Source organism: Schistocerca serialis, chromosome 7, assembly GCF_023864345.2.
Source record: "Schistocerca serialis cubense isolate TAMUIC-IGC-003099 chromosome 7, iqSchSeri2.2, whole genome shotgun sequence".
Classification (NCBI taxonomy): domain Eukaryota; kingdom Metazoa; phylum Arthropoda; class Insecta; order Orthoptera; family Acrididae; genus Schistocerca; species Schistocerca serialis.
In genome coordinates this window covers 418,702,996-418,719,313 of record NC_064644.1, presented here as the reverse complement: position 1 = coordinate 418,719,313, position 16,318 = coordinate 418,702,996, and positions in this window count along the sequence as shown.

Here is a 16,318-nt window from a genome sequence, read left to right as displayed (position 1 = left end):
AATGAGTAGCGTCTCTGTCCAGTAATGAATTTTTGTTGGGGTGGTGGTTCGCGTCTGAACAGTTCCAAATTTTGTTTCCCAACATTCGCGTTTTTATTAGGTTCTGATACTTTATTATTAGTTTAATATAAGAATATGCTACAATATTTGATGTTATGTAAATAGAAGGTCACCTTTTTATGAGGGGTGACTGTTGGATTGGCTTAATCTACAGGACAGCTTGCGCTACTTGTATAAAGATATTTTGCTCCTTTTTCTTTTACGCTTCGTAATTCACATGTTGCAGAGATTCTGCTGCTGGGTAGGAACAGTGATCAAGTAAGACTGACCTTGGGGTTTTACTAAAATGTGGGAATGATGAAATAATGCTTATCTTATTCGGAGAAGTATTCTAAATTTGTACCGCACTGTTTGTGATGGAACTTTTACAAGCCTGTGTACTTATTAATTGGACATGGCACTTTCCTTTTCGTGGACGATAGAGGAAATGTGCGTTTTAATAGAGCTAACGTGGGAATTTTACGCGCGCCCGTTGAGTAAACAGTGTGATTTACGAACTAGAAACATCCCTCAAACTGCCGCTGGAGTGCGTTGCGATCGCGTATACCACGTTGGGGCCCACGTACAGCATGCACAAGTCGCATCGTTCCTAAGCGTTCAGCAGCACGTTGAACTTGGCACGCTCAACGTTAACGTTCGACAGCACGGTCCGTGTGCCGACGGCTTTATCGAAGATAAAGTTGAGAGTCAAAAGGTCTCCAGGGAAATATAAGGTATGTTTAAAACATTCCGGAACATTCGCAATTTCGAGCCAATAATGTGTACCATTGTCATGAAATTGCGGTTGGCGTCCCTTCACACACCAGTGTTTAATATGAAACTGCATTCCCGAATTTCGAGATGGCAGAGTTAAGAGGAGCAACGTGTCTGCATTAAATTTTGCGTGAAACTCATAAAAACCTGTACGGAGACACGCCAAATGACGCAGTAAGCCTACGGTGATGAGTGCTTAAGCCGTACTCGTCGTTACGAATGCTTCACACGGTTTACAAATGGCCAGATGGAAGTTAAAGATAACCTTCGTTCAGGACGCCCTTCGTTGTCTACCGACGGCGGTGACGTCAGGAACGTGAACGAAATAGTGCGTGGCAATCGGACTCTGACAGTCCGAGAGATTACAGAAGAATGTAACATTTCAGTTGGATCATGTCACGAAATTCTGACATAGCATCTTGGAATGCATCGTGTTGTGACCGAGTTAGTCCCACGGCTCATGAGTCAAGACCAGAAATTCCTTCGCTTCGCACTCTATGATGAGCTTTTGGATCGCGCAACTGAGAACGAGATGTTCCTTAAGTGAATCATAACTGGTGATGAGACTTGGATCTACGATTATGATGTTGAGACCAACGTTCGGTCTTCACAATGGGTTGGGAAATGTTCTCCAAGACCAAAAAAAAAGCTCATAAGCTCAGGTCAAGTGTCAAAGCCATGCTGATAGTTTTCTTTGACTTTGAAGAATTAGTTCATCGGGAATTCGTGGCAAAGTAACTAACTGTGACTACGTAGGCTTTCCCGGCGTAACAAGTCTTGAAAGTCTTTTCGGGTTTGCTGCCGGATCCTAAAATCAACTTGACTCGATATTTCGGCGATCCAACTGTTCGCCATCTTCAGGAAATGCTGCTTCTGCTGATGAGTCCCGCTGAGAACTGACGCAAGATTGCAATTCGACGTCCTATATAGGCCACCGTTCAGTACACGGCGCATGCGCCGCCCATCACGGTTTCTGACTTCCAAAACAGGGAGGTGGCGCCGCCCTTAGTGAAACACTGCTGGCAACGATATATCGCAATCAAGGCCGCACCGAAGAACGCTCAGTTTTGATGCGAGATAATACAGGATTCCACGTTTTGCTAAGAGGAAACCCATTGTCCCTGTTGATTAAATTATCAGCCAACCTAATTTCGATCGCCTCTTTATACACACTATTCCAAAAACCGGAAATGTTGGCAATTACAACAGTTTCCTCAAATTTCATTTTGTGTCTCTCATTCAGGCAGTGTTCTGCCACGGCCGATTTTTCCGGCTGTTGTAGCCTCGTGTGACGGCGATGTTCCACACACCTGTCATTCACTGTGCGAATAGAACGGCCAACGTAAGCTTTCCCACATTGACACGGGATTTTGTACACCCCGGGTTTCCTAAGTCCCAAATCATCCTTCACAGAGCCGAGCAGAGCCCTAATCTTGGAGGGTGGATGGAACACACTCTTAATGTGTTAATCGATTGTATTATCGGGACGTGTTGCGACGCCAACGAGAAAATGTGAGAAGGAAATGGCCTGGAATGTAGCGAGACAATTCATGGCTCTTGCATCACGATAACGCACCCGGACATTCATCCCTGTTGGTGCGTGATTACTGCGCAAAATACGAAATCACTGTGCTGTCTCATCCTCCATACTCTCCAGACCTGTCCTCTGCGGACTTTTTTTTATTTCCAAAGTTTAAAACCCCATCGAAAGGACAAAAATTCGCAACGATAGACGAGATAAAATTCGCAGACGGCGCTTCGAGCGATCCAGAAAGAGGCGTTCTAAGACTGCTTCTGGAAGTGAAAATGGCGTTGGGGACGGTGTATCAATTGTAGAACAGACTACTTCGAAGGAGATCATGCACAATAAGTAAAAGGTAAGCGTAGAAAATTTTATGGTCAAAGATCCGGAAGTTTTTGAACAGACCTCGTGCATCAGATCAGTTCACCATTCATCTCGTTTGTGGACAACTATAAGTTTTTATTAGAGTGATTTTCATCTATGTGTTAAAATTTCATCAGTTTTAAAGAAATCAATACCATTAGTGCCTTGTCTCTGTAATAGGCAACCAGTTGCGGTTCTCATTAGAGCGATGCGATATGATACGCGATGCGACTCGCCATACGAGGCAGAAGCAACGTACATTTGTGGAGCGCATAGAAAATAGTTGAAGCGAGTTAACGGGTATCACACCGTGACGATAGCGATATAGTACCAATACGATTCTCTGTCGCATTGCTGCCACAACACAGGGTGCTGGTTGCTCAACGCAACTGTTTCGTACAATACACGGGGAGGGAAATTCCAGATCATCTCATGTGTCTAAAAAAAATAGTTTTACGTAGATGAAGCAATGCAGCATCCGCCTCTATACTTAGCTTCTCAGTAAAACTTTTACTTTCCACATAAAAAATTAGAAACCACTGTCTTCGGATTCACGTGCAGTCTCACCTATGCAGTCTTCTCACTATATTTTGAACATATTGTTCGGTAAGTGAAACGTAGGTTGTTTACAAACAGATGAGTCACACGCATTGGTCGTTCAAGATCTCGGCTCAAATAAATGGTTCAAATGGCTCTGAGCACTAAGGGACTTAACATCTGAGGTCATCAGTCCCCTAGACTTAGAACTACTTAAACCTAACTAACCTAAGGACATCACACACATCCATGCCCGAGGCAGGATTCGAACCTGCGACCGTAGCAGCAGCGCGGTTCTGGACTGAAGCGCCTGGAGTCGCTCGGTCGCTACGGCCGGCTTTAAAGATTTCGTACTCGCTAAAATATACACGGTATTTCCGTAAGTGCGTGCAAAAATGTAACAGTACATAGAGAATGCTCCATTGAACAATTTGAGGTGGGGAACCTGCGGTCGGTTAGGCCAGCTTAAGGAGATATGGAAATAAACTTGTTTACCGCTTTGTCTAGCATTACTGTTCTCCAGCTTATTTACAACTAACATGGGTACAAATTTACAAGCTGTGTACTATTTATTTACATGTACGTTATTTATTTCCTGCAAGGAAATAAGGAGAACGAGCCTGATTACTAGGAAGTCATGATGCAGCTTTTGTTTGCTTTTCTTGTTCAGAAGGTGGCTCTGTTCCATCGTATTTACATTTTCCCGTGACAGAACGTGCTATGAGTCAATCAGAGATTCATCCGTTACTCAGTGCCATTTAGAGACGTACAGTAAAATACGATGGAGCAGTACAAGTAGCTGGCCGGTCCTCATGTTGCCATGTCCCTCGTTTCTTCTTTCCAATGAACTAGTGTCCCGACAGAAATACACTCGTCGCGAGGGATGATACCTGTCAGGAAATCGTTCCCTGTACAGCCTTTCAGCAGCGAGAGCATTTCAACCTACGCTACTTCCCCATACACAACGCGCATCTTCAGTCTGGAACAGCGCGACCGCTACAGTCGCAGGTTCGAATCCTGCCTCGGGCATGGATGTGTGTGATGTCCTTAGGTTAGTTAGGTTTAAGTAGTTCTAGGGGACTGATGATCTCAGATATTAAGTCCCATAGTGCTCAGAGCCAGTACCGGTGCAGTTTCGCAGAAGTCACTGACTTGCGCGTTGTTCAAATGGCTCTGAGCACTATGGGACTTAACTTCTGAGGTCATTAGTCCCCTAAAATTGAGAACTACTTAAACCTAACTAGTCCGCCCTTCGTGGTCTCGCGGTAGCGTTCTCGCTTCCTGCGCACGGGGTCCCGGGCTCGATTCCCGGCGGGGTTAGGGATTTTCCCTGCCTCGAGATGACTGGGTGTTGTGTCGTCTTCATCATCATTCATCCACATTACGGTCGGAGGAACGCAATGGCAAACCACCTCCATTAGGACCTTGCCTAGTAAGACGGTGCGGACCTTGCCTAGTAAGACGGTGCGGGTCTCCCGCATCGTTCCCCTACCATCTGCAAAGAAGCATGGGACTTCATTTCCATTTTTTCAAACCTAACTAACCTAAGGGCATCACACATCCATGCTCGAGGCAGGATTCGAATCTGCGACCGTAGCGGTCGCGCGGTTCCAGACTGAAGATGCGCGTTGTGTGTGGGGAAGTAGTGTAGGTTGCAATGCTCTCGCTGCTGAAAGGCTCTACAGGGAACGATTTCATGACAGGCATCATCCCTCGCGATGAGTGTATTTCTGTCGGGACACTGGTTCATTGGAAAGAAGAAACGAGGGACGTGGCAACATGAGGACCACTCGCACACCCGATTTTCAAGGAAGCAGCGGACCCCACTACAAGTACTCGTAATGCACGTGAAATTGGCGCTGCACATATTAGTGTGTGGCGAGTGCTCAACGAACAACAATTGCACCCATATTACTACAACGAGTCCATGCAATGTTTGTGACTGGCATTGCACCAAGGATTGCATTGTGTCAGTGGTTGCTCCAACAACGGACTGATCGACCTGATTTCCTCCAGATCGTGCTGTTTACTGACGAGCCCTCACTTGATGGTGATGGTATTTCGAACAGCATGAATTACCCGTGTGCGGAACGAGGAAAATCCTCACGCTGTAGTCGAGGCACACCATCATGTGAATATCTGGGCCGACATTGTAGACGAAAATCTCAATGGTCCATATCTTCTGCCTGGCCGTATGAATGGCCACTTCTACTTGAGGTTCGTGCACAGAATTCTACCTGAATTGTCGGAGAACGTACCCTTAGCTATTCGTGAGAGGATGTGGATACAATATGAGGGTGCACCGCCTCGCTTCGCTTGTATGTCCGCAACCATCTCAATGCCGCATTTCCTGGTCGATGGATTGGAATGGGAGGTCTTATTCCAAGGCCTGAGAGGTTCCCTCACCTGAATGCCAATGATTATTTCCGATGGGGATATCTAAAGTCACTTGTGTATGAGACCTCAGAGAATACTGAGATTGATTTAGTTGCCAGAATTTTAGCTGCCTGTGATGTGATTCGAAGCAGACCAGGGATACTTGTGAGGGTGCGTCAGAATCTTGTTCGTCGATGTCATGCTTATATTGAGGTTGATGGCCGTCACTTTCAGCACATTTTGTTAGATACAGTACAAATGGTGCGTTCACTGTGTCAGTGATGGTATTTGCAATTAACTGTACCTAATGTAAATAAAAAAGTACACAGCACTGTGATATTATTCCTATTATCTCCTTAAGCTAGCTTCTCCGTCCCAGGTTCTCTGCCTCAAATTGTTCAGTGTTTCATCCTCTATGTCCCGTTAAATTTTTGCAGTTCTTACGGGAACATCCCGTATGTATTCAACCATTTGTCCCCTATCTCGAAATAGTCAATGTGGTACCCCCTACCGCCTGTAAAATACTGAATCTAAATTTTGGAACTCACTGTGCATGTCACCATAACATTGAGAAACAAGCTTAAGTACGTTTCTTCCGATTTTCAAGTGGCTGAGCTATTGCAAACACAATTTCCCCCTTCTCTCCTAACCCTTACTTTCTGGTGTAAGGATTGGAAATGAAATGTCAGAAGGAAGCAGCATTGGACGAGGTGTTACACAAGGTTGTTGCCTTTCCCCGCTGTTGTTTAACGTATACCTTGAAGAGATTATTGCGAAAAGCTTGGATGGGAAAAGAGGAATATGTATTGGTGGAAAGAGAATAGAGTGTATAAGATTTGCTGATGACATGGTATTAGTGGCAGAAAGTGAGCCGACAGTGAATAACATGCTGAAAGATCTGAATGAAGCTTGTGTGGAATATGGGATGCAAACAAAGAGTATGGTCATCAGTACAAGACTCAGACTGTCCAATATTAAAATAGGACAATCTACCATTAGCCAAGTAAGTGCATTTAAATATCTTGGAAGCGCAATAACTGAAGACTTGAGATGTCACCAGGAGGTGAAAACTCAAATTGTCATAGCGAAGGAGGCATTCAACAGAAAGAGGAGACTATTATGTGGCAAATTAGATTAAGGTCTAAGGAAAAGGCTAGGCAAATGTTTTGTCTGGAGTGTGGCACTATATGGGGCAGAAACATGGACGCTGAGACGAGAGGATGAAAAAAGGTTACAAGCATTTGAGATGTGGACGTGGAGGAGAATGGAGAGAATAAATTGGATGGAAAGAGTGAGTAATTAGAGAGTATTGGAAAGGGTTGGTGAGAGAAGATGTCTGCTGAAGGTTGTAAGAGGAAGGAAAAAGAACAGGTTGGGACAATCACTGAGAAGGGAGTGCTTGCTAGCAGATGCTTTGGAAGGATTGGTTTGTGGGAGAAGACTGAGAGAAAAAGGGGATACAAGATGATAGACGACATAAAGGGAAGAGGAAATTACGCAGATGTGAAGAGGATGGCAGAAGACCGGACAGCCTGGAAAACTACTATGTGAAAACCTGCCTTTCGGCAGAACACTGATGATGATGATGATGATGATGATGATGACTCCTACCCCCATTTATACGAGTGCGCGACAGTCACGATCTGGAGCCTTGTAGTCTAACTGTCATGTGAGATGGTCTGAAGTTCTTCGCGAAGTAACGGCAAAAATCTTGACCATGTGCTCAGCCCTGCTACTGAATATCGACGACCATAAAGGCAAGGCATCGGCTGTTACATGATACAAGATCATAATACTATCGCCGAAGTGTTCAGAGACTCTTACTATTGCAGATAAGCAGATGAATCTTGATGCCGAACAGCTGTACGAATCTGCTGAAATCTGAACCACTGCTACAGGCATTGTCTGTGACAGGGAGATGGTTCTCTACCGCCGATAACGGATGGGAATCTCTCGTTCTGTCTTTTGCCCTCCCATTGTACTCTTGGAAGCAACTGTGACTCAACGATGTCAAACAAGAACGAATCTGACAAGTACGTTACACGGACCAAACAGCACACAAACAACGGCTATTTTTAACGTTGTTTACTGAAAAAAATCAATATTTTCGCTTTCTGCTGCAAGGGCACACGGTTACTGTAACCAGGTCGGACAAATACCTGCAAAGGATGAGACGGGTAGCAGAAACACATTCCTTCCCCTTGGCTCCCTTCTATTCATGAAAAATGCCTAAGGTTTGTGTTACTGGTCATCCAAAAAAATATTGCATTACTACGGTACTCTTTCTCCCGCTTTCTATGTCGTGTTTCGTTGCTCTCAGTCTGTTCTCAGATTTTCTTGTGTTAAGACTGTTTGTCGCTTTCACTTTACTAGTGATCACCTATTTATACAGCAGCTAATTATACCATGGCCACACAGATGAAGCGTTTGGCTGATTTTAGTCCCAAAGTATCACTGCACTAAAAAGTGTGATGATGTAATCTATTTATGTCAGTTACATCTACATCTACATCCATACTCCGCAAGCCACCTGACGGTGTGTGGCGGAGGGCACCTTGAGTACCTCTATCGGTTCTCCCTTCTATTCCAGTCTCGTATTGTTCGTGGAAAGAAGGATTGTCGGTATGCCTCTGTGTGGACTCTAATCTCTCTGATTTTATCCTCATGGTCTCTTCGCGAGATATACGTAGGAGGGAGCAACATACTGCTTGACTCCTCGGTGAAGGTATGTTCTCGAAACTTCAACAAAAGCCCGTACCGAGCTACTGAGCGTCTCTCTTGCAGAGTCTTCCACTGGAGTTTATCTATCATCTCCGTAACGCTTTCGCGATTACTAAATGATCCTGTAACGAAGCGCGCTGCTCTCCGTTGGATCTTCTCTATCTCTTCTATCAATCCTATCTGGTACGGATCCCACACTGCTGAGCAGTATTCAAGCAGTGGGCGAACAAGCGTACTGTAACATACTTCCTTTGTTTTCGGATTGCATTTCCTTAGGATTCTTCCAATGAATCTCAGTCTGGCATCTGCTTTACCGACGATCAACTTTATATGATCATTCCATTTTAAATCACTCCTAATGCCAACACCCAGATAATTTATGGAATTAACTGCTTCCAGTTGATGACCTGCTATATTGTAGCTAAATGATAAGGGATCTTTCTTTCTGTGTATTCGCAGCACATTACACTTGTCTACATTGAGATTCAATTGCCATTCCCTGCATCGTGCGTCAATTCGCTGCAGATCCTCCTGCATTTCAGTACAATTTTCCATTGTTACAACCTCTCGATATACCACAGCATCATCCGCAAAAAGCCTCAGTGAACTTTCGATGTTATACACAAGGTCATTTATGTATATTGTCCCGTTGAGGAAGAGATCTTTGGCGATGAGCAGAAATTCGGATTGCTGGAGGCATAAGGGAAGAAATCGATCATGTTCTTTTGAACATTTGAGTCGGAGAAAGCTCGTAAAACCGTGCTGGGTGGACGAGGATGCCGGCCGCGGTGGCCGTGCGGTTCTAGGCGCTGCAGTCCGGAACCGCGGGACTGCTACGGTCGCAGGTTCGAATCCTGCCTCGGGCATGGATGTGTGTGATGTCCTTAGGTTAGGTAGGTTTAAGTAGTTCTAAGTTCTAGGGGACTGAAGGCCTAAGATGTTAAGTCCCATAGTGCTCAGAGCCATTTTTTTGGACGAGGATTTGAAGTGCCTTCACCTAGGACTTAAGTTCAGTGCACCATCCCACTCGGTAGATTCCTGATGAGATTGTTTAATGTTGTATTTGTATTTCTAATGTTCGGTGCAGGGAGAGGTTTGTCCCGGTGCCAGCACATGGCGCGGGCTGCACTGACTGATACCGCCATACAGCAGCGCTACTCAGTCGTTGCTGGAGTGCGGGGTATTCCTCGCGTTTCGCTGTCCCTGTTAATACACATCGATAAAACGAATATCACACTGGATTAATTTGGGACGTCAAAAGGACACGTAAAATCCCGCTTTTAAAATCGTTTTGTTCGTAACGGTAAACAAACCGTCTGTCTCCGTCGATAGTGGAACAAATATAGTGTAATCTACCGACATGTAGGCAAGGGGTTAGTGTGCCATTCGTGTCTTTCCGACGTGCGTGCGGTAAATGCGGAAACGTGAACTGTGGCGACGTTATTAACCAAATGCGTCCAAACAGGACCAACGTGCTGTTAAAACACCAGTTGCCTTCCACTGGAGAATGGAAGAATGTATATGGGGCAGCAGATCTGTCGAAAACCACCATTGTGGAATGATGTGCCAAGTTCCCTGGTGGTCGCGATCGACACAAGACGTCGGTCGATCTGGAAGCCAACATCACTCATATGAGAGACATTCGAGCAACCCCCCACCCCCCCTCCTCTTCTCTGTAGATTCGATCTCTCCCCAAGCGATTATCAGGCCTTCGATCCCTTAAAAAAGGCCCTGAAAGATCGACGATTCCTGTCGGACGAGGATGTGCAGCAGGCAATTACGGACTGATGTCGCACAGCAGGTGTTTTATCAAACGGGTAACTCCAACGATAGACAACATTCCATTAGAACTACTGACAGCGTTGGGAGAGCCAGTCCTGACAAAACTCTACCATCTGGTAAGCAAGATGTGTGAGACAGGCGAAATTCCCTCAGACTTCAAGAAGAATACAATAATTCCAATCTCAAAGAAAGCAGGTGTTGACAGTTGTCAAAATTACCGAACTATCAGTTTAATAAGTCACAGCTGCAAAATACTAACGCGAATTCTTTACAGACGAATGGAAAAACTGATAGAAGCCGACCTCGGGGAAGATCCGTTTGGATTCCGTAAAAATGTTGCAACACGTGAGGCAATACAGACCCTACGACTTATCTCAGAAGAAAGATTAAGGAAAGGCAAACCTACGTTTCTAGTATTTGTAGACTTAGAGAAAGCTTTTGACGATGTTGATTGGAATACTCTCTTTCAAATTAAGAAGGTGGCAGAGGTAAAATACAGGGAGCGAAGGGGTATTTACAATTTGTACAGAAAGCAGATAGCCGTTATAAGAGTCGAGGGGTATGAAAGGGAAGCAGTGGTTGGGAAGGGAGTGAGACAGGGTTGTAGCCTCTCCCCGATGTTATTCAATCTGTATATTAAGCAAGCAATAAAGGAAACAAAAGAAAAGTTCGGAGTAGGTATTAAAATCCATAGAGAAGAAATAAAAACTTTGAGGTTCGCCGATGACACTGTAATTCTTTCAGAGACAGCAAAGGACTTGGAAGAGCGGTTGAACAGAATGGACAGTGTCTTGAAAGGAGAGTATAAGATGAACATTAACAAAAGCAAAACAAGGATAATGGAATGTAGTCGAATTAAGTCGGGTGATGCTGAAGGAATTAGATTAGAAAATGAGACACTTAAAGTAGTAAAGGAGTTTTGCTATTTGGGGAGCAAAATAACTGATGATGGTCGAAGTAGAGAGGATATAAAATGTAGACTGGCAATGGCAAGGAAAGCATTTCTGAAGAAGAAAAAATTGTTAACATCGAGTATAGATTTAAATGTCAGGAAGTCGTTTGTGAAAATATTTGTATGGAGTGTAGCCATATATGGAAGTGAAACGTGGACGATAAATAATTTAGACAAGAGAACAGAAGCTTTCGAAATGTGGTGCTACAGAAGAATGCTGAAGATTAGATGGGTAGATCACATAACTAATGAGGAGGTATTGAATAGAATTGGGGAGAAGAGGAGTTTGTGGCACAACTTGACTAGAAGAAGGGACCGGTTGGTAAGACATGTTCTGAGGCATCAAGGGATCACCAATTTAGTACTGGAGGGCAGCGTGGAGGGTAATAATCGTAGAGGGAGACCAAGAGATGAATACACTAAGCAGATTCAGAAGGATGTAGGCTGCAGTAGGTACTGGGAGATGAAGAAGCTTGCACCGGATAGAGTAGCATGGAGAGCTGCGTCAAACCAGTCTCAGGACTGAAGATCAGAACAGCAACAACTCCAACTGGGTGCGTAGGTGTGATGATTGCCTGTTTGCTCACGCCGATTTTGCATTCCGATTCTGGTCTGTACGGCCTTCGAATGGAAACTTTTCGATCGCCCCTTATTCATCACGCTCCACAAACTTTCTCATTTACTGCTACACGTGCATATTCTCTCCAGTTATGGGAACGCCCCGAGTCTTCAGGCCGCCACCGTGTGTTGTAGGCGTCCCCGTGTAGCAGCAGCGATAGCCGCCACTGAACAGAAAGTTCGTTGGGGCCCAGCGCCCACCTTGCAACAGGTCACGGACGGGTGTTCAGCCGCAGACACGCCACTCCGTCTGCGCAGCTGTGTGTCCCCAATGTGCTAATTATCAGACACGCCCTCCAATTCAGGCAACGTCCCGGCTCGCTTCGCCTGGGGCCAACAGCTGACCACCGTCTGGCCTCTTGCTCATTCCGCGGCCAGCCGCACCGCTCAATTAACAAGTCATAGGAGCGAAGGCCACGCGCGAGGCTGTTAAACGTGACACATTAACTTTCAGATTACTGGGTCTTCCCAAGTGGTCGTAAACCTGACATCTACATGAATGGTGGTTCGAACATTACAGTGGTTCACTGGAGTTGTCCCACAAGAAATGGTGAATTCTAACCTTTCCCTATCTTGCTGATCAGCCTCCTGGACCAGTTATGTATTTGAGCTTGATGATGGTGACAAAAAAGCTATATGAGTCACGAATGTCCTTAGTGCGTGTGGCAAAGATGACTGAAATTAATGAAATGATCAAGAAGTCTACTAACATGTAAGCACAGTGGACAAAAAATTAGTCACACCCAGGACACATCATGCTGATGTGTAACCCCTCATCTGTCCTGGTTAATGGCCGAAAACTCAGCGTGGTACTTCTTCAGGTATGAGATATACAAAGCTGAAGACGCCAGGAAGGCATCTGGCCCAGACGGTATCACCGTAAGATTTTATGTTGCTACAAATACGGCACCACTCTTATCCGTCATCTATCAGAGATCATTGGAACGGCTTAAAGTTCCACGGGACTGGAAGAAGGCCCAGATCATAGCAATCTATAAAAAAGGGTAGAAAATCGGATGCACATAATTACCGGCCAATTTCACTGACATCGATTTGTTGTAGAGTAATGGAACATATTTTGTGTTCAGACATAATGACCTCTCTAGACTCTGAGAAGCTCATCTGCAGAAACCATCACAGTTTTAGGAAACAGCGGTCATGCGAGACACAGCTGGCCCTCTTTGTGCACGACATACAACAGGCTCCAGATACCGGCTCCCAGGTTGATGCCATATTTCTCGGCTTTCGAAAGGCGTTCGACTCAGTTCCGCACTATCGCTTGCTCCAAAAAATGGGCGCTTACGGTCTATCCGATGACATATGCGGTTGGATAGAAAGTTTTCTAACAGACAGGAAGCAGTATGTCGTCCTGAACGGGGTGACTTGAACAGAAACAAGCGTGACTTCTGGTGTGCCACAGGGCAGCGTAATAGGTCCTCTGCTTTTTACGATTTATATAAACGATCTGGTTGATGGTATTGACAGCGGCCTTGGACTGTTTGCCGATGATGCTGTAGTCTACAGGAAAGTAGTATCACACGAAAGTAGTGAACAAATCAATGAGAACTTGCAGAAAATAAATGCGTGGTGTAATGATTGGCAGTTATCTCTCAATATTAGTAAGTGTGACCTACTGCGTATAACAAGGCGAAAATCCCCATTAATGTAAGAGTCCAAAATAAATGCCCAGTCTTTGGAAGCGGTAACGTCCGCAAGTATCTGGGTGTGACTACTCGAAATGATCTCAAATGGAATGATCAGATTACGCAAGTAACGGGTAAGGCGAACTCTATATTGCGGTTTATTGGTAGAATCCTGAAGCGACGCAATCCTTCAACAAAGTAAATAGCTTACAATACGTTAGTTCGTCCAGTCTTGGTGTATTGTTCGTCTGTATGGGATCCTTACCAGTTGGTTCTGATTCAAGAGATTGAGAAGGTCCAAAGAAGAGCGGCAAGATTCGTGACTGGTACATTTAGCGATCACGAGAGCGTTACAAATCTCATAGAAAGATTGAAGTGGGACACACTTGTAGATAGACGGCGCGCCAAACAGAAGGGGCTGCTCACTAAATTCTATTACCACCAACTTTCAAATCGCGCAATGGTCACCATTGAAAGATAAGGGAAATAAGGGCTCGTACTGAGGCGTTCAGACAGTCGTTTTTCCCTCGCGCGATCCGCGAGTGGAACAGGGAGGGGGAATATGACTTTGGCGCGAATTGTGCCCTCCGCCACACACCGCTTGGTGGCTAGCGGACTGTATATGTAGATGTAGATGATTACATTCTGTAAAGTTACCACACTGCGGGCATGCTGACTGCTACTTTTCAGAAGCTGTTTCAAATACTCCCAGACATTTTCTACAGGATAATTCAACTGCCCTTACCGATGTTTTATGCCGTCCGCAAAGTTATATCTGGCATTCGAAAACCACGCGCGAGATTTTCATATTCTCTGGCTTGCTATGCGGAAGGCTTTAGTCCTGCAGAGAAAATGAGTATCACCTTTTTTGTGAGAAATTTAACGTAGTTAAATTTTGTACAGGAACATGTTTTCGTTAGAGGTAGTAATTTTCGAGTTGTTCAACAAAAAGGTACAAGGAGAAGTTAAGTTTGGGTCGGATTGTCAACGTAATTAGTTATAAAGTAACGTTTACATACGTCTTTTTGTTTCATTAACCTCACGCGCATGTTTCAATTAATAATGTTAACGAAGTAGCCGACTGTGCTGGTGGCGTAATAACCCAATTACGGAGACCAAAAAAGGTCTAACATCGGGAACAGCTTGTGTAGTCGAACATTTTTCTACAGTGGTAGGAGGGAGTGGCACGAACAACTTACTAGGAATCCTGACTGGTGAGGGATGAGTGTGGGGGGCGGAGGTGCCTTTAAAGGTCACTTTTGTATGTTTTTCTTGAATAACTCGAAAACTGTGGCCTCCTGCGAAAACGTATCCCAGTACAAAATTTAACTACATTAAATTTCCTATGAAATGGTCCTTTATTTCTTCCGTAGGTCTAAGAGTTTGTGCGTAGCGCGCGAGGAATATGAAAAGCTTGCGCGTGGTTTTTGCAGGTAAGATGTAACATTGCGGATTGCGTAAAACGACATCAGTAGGGCCGGCTGACTCATCCTGTATTGGATTAACAGGGAGACCATACGGATATACGATTTTTATAATTTTTTATACACATGATACACGAAGTACAGAACTCAAATATCAACTTTCCAAAGCAAGTCGATGCAATTCCCAAAAATTCTCGAGAAAACCGACTCTGATGTTCCTCGAGCGCCCGTAACACCCTGAAGTAGATTTCTGCGGTAGAATGCTCGCCTGCGACGTGGGGGGTTTTGTTTTGATCCTTGGCCAGTGCAATTTTTTTTTTTTTTTTTTTTTTTTTTTTTTTTTTTTTTTTTTAAGCAAAGGTGCATGTGCTACATGAAGCGTAAATAAGGAAAAATCGGTATTGCTGTAGACTAGTAATCTCAGGATTCCTGGTTCTAGTCTCGCTTCGGTCATTATTTTTCGTTCACTTCGAATATCTACATCATGCAAATATAAAATTCATCGAATATGTGTCAACTGGCATGCATCTAATTGTCATTTTTATGAAAAATGCACGTCGTCTTTATTTCTAATTACACATTGCATGCAAAAATCCAGTTTACAATGCAAGCATATATTTTTAATTCCCCACATTTCATAAAATATTGTGAATAGAGAATGTTTAAATTATAAAAAACATTCTAAGCTGATGTTTTTCCATTTTCACAGAAAAACGCGAATAACACGTGCCACAAATACAAAACATTACACAAATCTGAATGTCGTGTTGTCTACTTGTAAGATCGGACGGTTTAGTGGGCCAGTTGAGGTGTAATAGAGTGGCTGAGTGTTCTTCAAACCAGGAACGTCTGCGCGCAGCCCTGTGAACACGAGAGTGACCACCGCATACTCATTGTGAAGGGCGCAAGAAAACGCAACGCTTTCTTGGATAGAATGGTGAAATAAACATCCTGGTTCTTGTTCAAGGTAACCCGAATGAGTGGGTGCAAAGCAAGGTACGAAGAACACCCCACATTAACACAGAAACACCTCTCGTCTGAGCTATACCCAACCACTTTCTGGACACCCGACTCCTTGCGTAAGTCGAAAAGGGACAATATCGCGATAAGTCAGTTCTCAGTACACGCCTCCAGTCAACTGCTGTCCAGTTTCTGTGTTGGGTGGGCCACTGAAGACGTGCAACTTTACGTGCGGCTATGAGAAATGGCCTTTTGCCCATTGGATGCAGTTCCCTTCTGAATATGTGCTCCGAAACTGGTGGAGTTGGATCTGTATTCACCGATAGCACCAATTCCTGCCTGGTTTAAAACCAATTTTCATCGACAAGCGTAAGACTCTATTCTAGTCGGTTAGAGTTGTTTTACAGCCACCAGGACGCCAAAACACGATCGCTCCTTTGTGCCATTGTGTGAAGTTATATGTAAATTGAAGGTGGAAAGGGAGGGGATGAAAGAAATTGGTAGAGGAAAGGAGAAAAGCACGATTAGATTGAGATAGAATGGGAGACAGAAAACGAGAGGAGTTCTTGAACTTGAGAAGGGAAGTTGGGCGTAGGCTACGGGCAAA